Below are 7,124 nucleotides of genomic sequence, written 5' to 3'. Positions count from 1 at the left end.
ATTAATTCATTGATACGAAAATCTCAGGTAACTTCACAATCAGCACCATTAAAAGTCCACAAAAAATAAAGCTTCATAAGTAAAAGATGCTTTAGAAACATATAGGACCTAAAAAAGCCAGCAAAAAACACAGAATAATGATTCTGAATAATTGTTCATACATGGAGCACTGTCCATCCTGTCCCCTGTGCAAGGCTGAGCAGTTCCTAAGGTACAAGCTATGTACAGGTAGAGAGGAACTCTTCTGCAGTGAAAAAAGGCATTTTGGACAGTCTCGAGCGAAGAGTGCTGCACAGAGATTTTTCTGGCCCCTCAGGTCTGCCAGGAGCTACAGGAAATGGTATTCCCTACAGCAAAAAGCTGGCTTTTGTAGACAACTGGATGTGCTGCAACTGATAGTGCTCAGGTCAGATGTCAGAGGAGTTGTGGTGCCAGAAGGGTGATATATGGCTGGCATGAAGGGGATGGGGCATCACCATCACCTTCTATCTGAAGATATCAAAGACACAATTGGACATGAACAGATAACATCCACTCACACTTGGGGAAACAGGAATTCCAGTGCTTCCAAATATTTCTGTCCCCAAGGTAGTCCCAATGCGTTAACCCCTGTAAAATTTGTAAATATGCAAGGATATATGGTTATCAAGATAGAAAGAGAAACAGGAAGAAAAGATTTCCACAAGCAATTTCAGGTGTGCCAAGTGACTGATTTTGCTGTTAGGTCTGATGACATGTACTAGCCTAGGCTTCCTCCTCCTGCAGGACAGATATATCCAGTGGACAAAGCCATATTTGCTATGGGGAGTGAAAGCTGTTATTGCCACCCTGAGGCTGACTCTATTCCCCTGACAGCCCTTGGCTAAGCAAACCTGGTTAACCACATCAGGTCTAGGGTGGTTTTCCCCCTCTTCTGTTGCCATGAGTCCAGCTACTCATTCATCTCCATCCTTTTGCTCTCAGTGGGGTGAGGTCAGCACACAGCACCCCTCGGACCCCACAGCACTGGAAATGATTCCATGCAGGAATCAATCTCTGCTGTCAAACCAAACCTGACTAGAGCTTGCCTGTTGGAGAGTCCTGTGTGTTTCACAGTGGTGATTGTGAAACTGGACCTGTTCACATGGGAAATATGCTGTGTGCTGGCCATGACTTCACCCATAAGCCATAGGAATCACAGATTGGGAATAGCACATCATCTGACACTTTTACTGGAGGTCCTCACTACCCTTTTATTACTGCAATATAAAGATACAGTCTGGCATTTAACTTTAATGACCTAATTATAATTGTCTGAGGGGCTCAGCTCTTTCTCACTGCATGTCTCACATCCATACTGAGGACTAGGAATCTTCCCAGTATGATACAAGCGAATCCCTGGCGGCTTATCTGCCTTACAGGCTTTTACAGCTGAGATCTCCATATCCCTGTGTTGCAATCATTGTTTCTCCAGGAACTGCACTCCACATTTCAGAGCTGTAAGTTATGTTCCCCATTTCAGGTCTTCAGAGCAGACAGTTCTCCCAAGAAGCATTTACAGTTCTCCGCTGACACAGCCTGGTTTGAAACTGGCAGGCGACCATGAAGACCCACACAAGTCAGAGCAGCCTTTGCTCACACGCTGGATTTGCTGCTGGCATTCCAGAGCTGGATTTTACGTCTGTCACAGGGTGTCTGTCATCACTTCTCTTCAGAAGCCCAGCAGGGTATCCCAAACAATACCAGCTTTGCAACAGGGAAGAAGGTTCCTTTCTTCCCAAGGTTTTAGTGGTAAAATCTGAAACAACAGAGTGAAACAGTGTGTGTCAGAGCCCAGACTGGAAAAATAAAACCAAACCAAGCAAAAAAAAATAAAAAGCTTTTCCGCCCACCCATCTTTCCTGTGAGCCCAAACTCTCCCTGACTTATGGCAAGCACCCTGGAAAATATAAGATTTTTCCAAATTAGAAGAACATATGTCCCAACCACAGTTCCTTCCCAGGGAAAATCATAGAAAGTCCTCGTGCATTTATAGTCTTCTCCAGTGGGAACCAGAAAGCATTGCTTACCCTTTCTCCTGGGAAGAATGAACAAGGAGTGGTTTCAAGAAGGACTTTGTTGTACTAAGATCCAGACATCACCAGCACCACTAATTTATAAACAGATGCCTTGGAATTGGTTACACTCTGCTACCTTCTCTCTGCAAAAAGAAAACAAAAGTTTTTCTTGGTTTCAGACTATGCTCTCAGCTCAGGACATGCACCACCACACTTTTGGTGACCTGTCCATCTGATGCTCTTGTCCCAGCTGTGTCCCCTCTGTTACAACCATCCCAGCATCCCAAGAACCAGAGGGCCACAGGCACCCATATGCTCAACACACAGCTGTGGACACAGAACCAGCTGAACATCAGCTGAGCCTGCACATCAACCACTTCCCTTCAGCCTCCTTTCATCCATCAGGTCCTACTGGTGGGGCCTGTCCCAACACAAAAATAAAAACAGTAGTGCAGTTGTCAAAAGGCCACCACTGCAGAGGCCACCACATGGGCCAGAGGACACAGGAGCCACAAGCAGGTGTCTCCCCAGGCCACCAGTGCACACTCCAGCCAAGGACTACACTGAGATCCCTTCTCTGGGAGCCACAGCACTCCTTCACCACCTCTACTGCAACTCTGGGGTAAGATACAGGTCACTCCTAAAAGCTGCTCTCCTTCTCCCAGAAACGTGACTCAGATGCAAGATCCTTCCCAAAGGTTTGTCAATCAGCTCCCCATGTAGGGTCCCTTTAAAGTCCCCTTTTACCATTCATTAATCACACCAAATATGTGCTGCATTGTGCCTGGGAATTGTATTCTGAATTCTAATTATTTCTTTGCAGTGATTTGAGGCTGTCCCAGCAAAGCCCTTTTTTTTCCAGGCAGATTGAGGAACATCATATTCATCTGTGGGCTCCTAATCCCTTCAGAGTAAAGACTGCTCAAAAAAGTTCTTTTCAAATTACTTTCAGCTTCTTTGGTTAGATCTTACAGGAAAGAATCCACAGAAGATCTTATCTGAACCCTGACATGCAATGACCTCTTTGCTCCATTTCATCACTGGTTCTACAGTCATGTTATTAGGGATAATACTGGGAATTATAGGATTATCTCAGGCTTTCAGATACATTTTACATTGACTAATTTATTCTGTCTGTCCTTTCATGAATGTCTGATGTAATATCTGAGACAGAGGGCTCATAAGACTAAAGGTATTTGGCTTTCACCTTATCTCTGCTGTTTGTGGTCATATGGAACCTCAGCCTGATCTGCAGCTGGGTGCAACCAGTGTCTGACCCCAGCCATGTGATGGTACATTAGAAGTGCAATTAAAGTATCTGGTTAGCATATCCATGGATGGAAAGTTAATAACTGGTGCTCTGTGTGCACTGTTGTGAGTGCGAGCCATGTCTGGCTGCCATGTGTGCCCAGAAGCCCTTCTTTCTCAGGGGATGCTGAAAAGCTCTGTCACCACAAGTCAGGTGCACCCTTGATACTTTTCATAAGTCTCCAGAGGAAATTAATGTTGGTTCTTCCAGGTTATAGCATTTATATGATTAAAAACCCTACACCAACTGTATCATATGGAAAACAGAAAGGGATCACAACACAGACAGGTAACATAATCCACATGAAACAGAGAATTCAAATACCAGTCTAATGTTCAGCTTCTGACAGAACAAAGGATGAGACCAGAGTTGTTTCCTTCATTAAAACATGCAATATCAGTGGGAGAAATGAAAGCAACACCAAAATGTGCAGCCTGATTGTGACAGTGTGACAGAAGGTGAGCTGTAAAAAGGGAATAATCATCATTGAAGGTGACCTTTCAGTCTGTAGTTAAGTCCCCAATAACTTCAGCATGCTTTGTGCTAGGACATATGTGACCAACCTGCAGATATCAGATTTTCTGTATTCCACCAAGCTCTGAATGATTCAGTCCTGAAGAGTCCTTGTTAGTGTTTCCAGTTTTATGCACAGGACCAAAGGCACTCAGTTTATAAGGAGACTGGATGCTTAATAAATGCCTTGATGAGACACAGAGATAAGAGCTCAGAGGTCACTCCCATGGTGATACATCAGTATAAAACTGGAATAATGCAGCAGTGAGTCAAACCAAGGACATACCTATGAACCAATTTGAGGGCTCATTTCCTGACACGCTGCATGTGAGCTATGGGAGAGCTTCAAAGCAAACCCTCCAGGGAGAGCATTTTGGGTGAACTGTCCCTTCTGCCACTTAGTTACTCATTTGCAGACCCTTTTTGTGGAATAAGGCAAGACCATTTATACATACAGAGACAGGCTGTGTTTTAGGGAACAGAGGAGGTATGCTCATAGTGAAACACATCTTGTGCCCAAAACACACCACCAAATTTTCCAGTAAACATCTGTACTAGTAGCTTGTGAATGCACCCTTTAAATCTTAGCTCAAATCTTAAAATATGTGAGTATAGCTGCACAGAACGTGACATTGTCCACACAAAAATTCCTCTTCAGAATCCATAAGTACTCCTGGATCCTAATTCGCTGTTTTCACTATCTCTGGATTTGCCTCATCAGAAGAATTCTTCTTTTAACCTGGTTCCATATCAAAGCAAGGTCTATCTTCGTTAACACACAATTTATCACAGAGAGGATGAAGATTTACATCTTTTCTGCCTGAAACATGAAGTAGTCTACCAATGCAGCTCAGCATGTCTGCAGCTGCAAAGTCACTGGAGCTCACTGTCGACTGGCAGGAGATCTTGGTTACAGAGGGGGTCCCACACTTTGCCAAATTTATAAACCTTAGAAGTCTAATTTTTGCATGGCTGAGCTGCTTCACCCACATAAAACTAAGGTGTTGAACTGGGGCTCCGCTGTTGCAAACAATTAATTAATTGTAGTTCTTGGATACCACAGCAACAACATCTGGCTTGCTGTGTAGAAGGCAGGTAACCAAATTTAAATCCCCATTCTTTTGATTTTGGCTGTTAGCTGTCGCTCAGTGCATTCCAGCTTGAACCTTCTTCCACAGGCATGACGCAAATAACCCAGCTTGGGTCAAAGGAGACCCAGACAAACAGCATTTGCCTTTCACCAGATTGCTGTGCAGGCAGGTCCTCAGTGCCAAAGCAGAAACCTGTTCATTTTTTCTTTCCCATTCCTATTCCTTTCTCTGCTGAGCAAAGGAAAAGGTAGAACTAAAAAAAAAATATATCAGACTTATGCCTGGCCTGATGCATGCTTTCCCAGCTTGCAAATGCATTACATGTGGCATCTAGGAATAAAGTGTTCAGCCTCAAAAAGGAAGGGGAAATACATAGGAATGAAACCTCGTGTAGGAACAGTCAGTGCTGCTCTGCCCTGCTTAGCAGGCTGAAAATGCCCTGCTTCAGCTGGGGCTATGTTTTCTCAACTTTCACTGCACTATGACCTCAGATGACCCAGCCTGCTGTGGATCTGGCCACTGTACATTTGATCCAGAACACTGAACAACTGGTGTCATTTTCAGTCAGTGCTAAATCTAATCTGACCTAGATTGAAAAGCCCTTACAGCCCACTCTAATCCCTTCGGTTCCATCCAAGCAGTGAGGCCTATAAGCTAACACAGTGCATGAACTTTAAGAAAAGCAGGCAAACAAATCAAGTTTCACAGAAACCTAAAAACCCAGACTTCAGGAAATCAACCTCAGTAAAACTCTCCATATTCTGCAGAATAATGTTTCGCTGTATTGCTCACTTTCAGACCATTCTGTGACAGTAAACAGATTTTACCTTTCTTCAGTCTCTCTAAGACCAGACTGAAGCAACACAATATTACCTCTTTCTGGCCTTCTATAAAGATACATCTTGCATGAATCTTGCAGGAAGCTAAAAAAAATAGTTACAATTTTAAAACATTTTGCTTCAGCATGCCAAACATTCCATTTCACATTTTTTCCCGTAAAATCACAATTCTCAGCCACAGCCACTTCATCAGTATAGAAATAGCTGATTTTCCCACAGTCTCTCCAGCAAGTCAGACAGCGAACCTGCACTAAGATGGTTCAATTTCATTGGAGTCAGCACCTACTGAGCAATGTGGTTTGGGTTTCTTTTAAGCATTCAAGAACTTTTCTCATAACAATGCCAGATGGCCTTGCAATCAAAACCTTTGCCTTCAGCCTGTCACCTCCAAACTCACTGCTGATAGTCTATGGACTTGAATTCGAATACAAATACACAGAAGCTGTTTCAGATTTATTTTTTTGGAAAAAAACAAATTACCTCTGGAATGACAAATCTTCCAACTGCATTATCTGTTCTCTGGCTTTCACATGCCTTTCCAAACATTATGTGAAAAAATGAGAAAGAGGGAAGTGAAAGAAAAATTTCTTGACTACCACCACAAAAGAAATTGTTCCTTAATTACAACCAGGACACCCTTAAGCTGAGAAGTGAAGGGCAATCTATATGACCTTTCCCCATCATTTCACTTTGAAATATGGGGTAGGCAGAACCAATTGATGTGAGCAGATTCAGCAAGGTAAACACCAGTGGCAACTTTTCATATTTAACAACATCAGGCCTTCTCCAGGACAAAGACTAAGAACGAGAACACCCGTTATGTACTTTTGCAAAATGTCCTGTGTATTTAAAAAGAAAATATTTGCTTATCAGTTGTTGCTGTATAATGTCAAACATACGGTAGCTACATGATATTTTAACCTTACCCCCAAGCTACAAGGAAATTGAGTAGATAGTTGGTTTTCTAGTGTCTTTAAAGTAACTAAACATGAAAGGTCAGACTTAGGAAGAAGAGTAGATAAGCTGCTCAGCAAGGCCAGCAGAGCTGAGGAAACATTTTCATATGCAATGGATATCCCAATGTTTGCTTAGAAACATGTCATAAATGTAACATTTAGTGATGGTTTAAAGAACCCCACATGAATAAGTAGTGGAATTTACACAGGAAAAGAAAGGACATCAAAGACCTGATTCAGAGAGTAGGAAGATGGCTGTGTTAACACTCTTATACCAATGCTAATTAACCTTATGATACACTACCACAGTTACTGGTCTTGTGATCATGCACCATAGTTAATCATACTTCCCACAGATGGCCTGCACTGAGACACTCAGA

At 42.8% G+C, this 7,124-nt stretch overlaps 1 protein-coding gene across 3 annotated transcripts in view; it reads right to left on the bottom strand.

The window, feature by feature from the left end:
* Positions 1–1,206: 1,206 nt before the first annotated feature.
* Positions 1,207–7,124, bottom strand: part of BICRAL (BICRA like chromatin remodeling complex associated protein) — a 69,245-nt gene continuing 63,327 nt past the window's right edge. For all 3 annotated transcript variants that reach the window (XR_011679175.1, XR_011679177.1, XR_011679193.1), the window contains 2 exons: positions 2,049–2,179; positions 1,207–1,777 (listed from right to left, as the gene is read on the bottom strand). The gene's annotated coding sequence lies outside the window, so the exon portion shown is untranslated. The remainder of the gene's footprint in view (positions 1,778–2,048; positions 2,180–7,124) is intronic.

The sequence above is a fragment of the Agelaius tricolor genome, unplaced genomic scaffold, assembly GCF_023055355.1.
Source record: "Agelaius tricolor isolate 1412-34295 unplaced genomic scaffold, bAgeTri1.0.p SCAF_1, whole genome shotgun sequence".
Lineage (NCBI taxonomy): Eukaryota > Metazoa > Chordata > Aves > Passeriformes > Icteridae > Agelaius > Agelaius tricolor.
The sequence above is the reverse complement of the archived record's forward strand: the minus strand, read 5'-3'. Positions and strand labels throughout refer to the sequence as shown.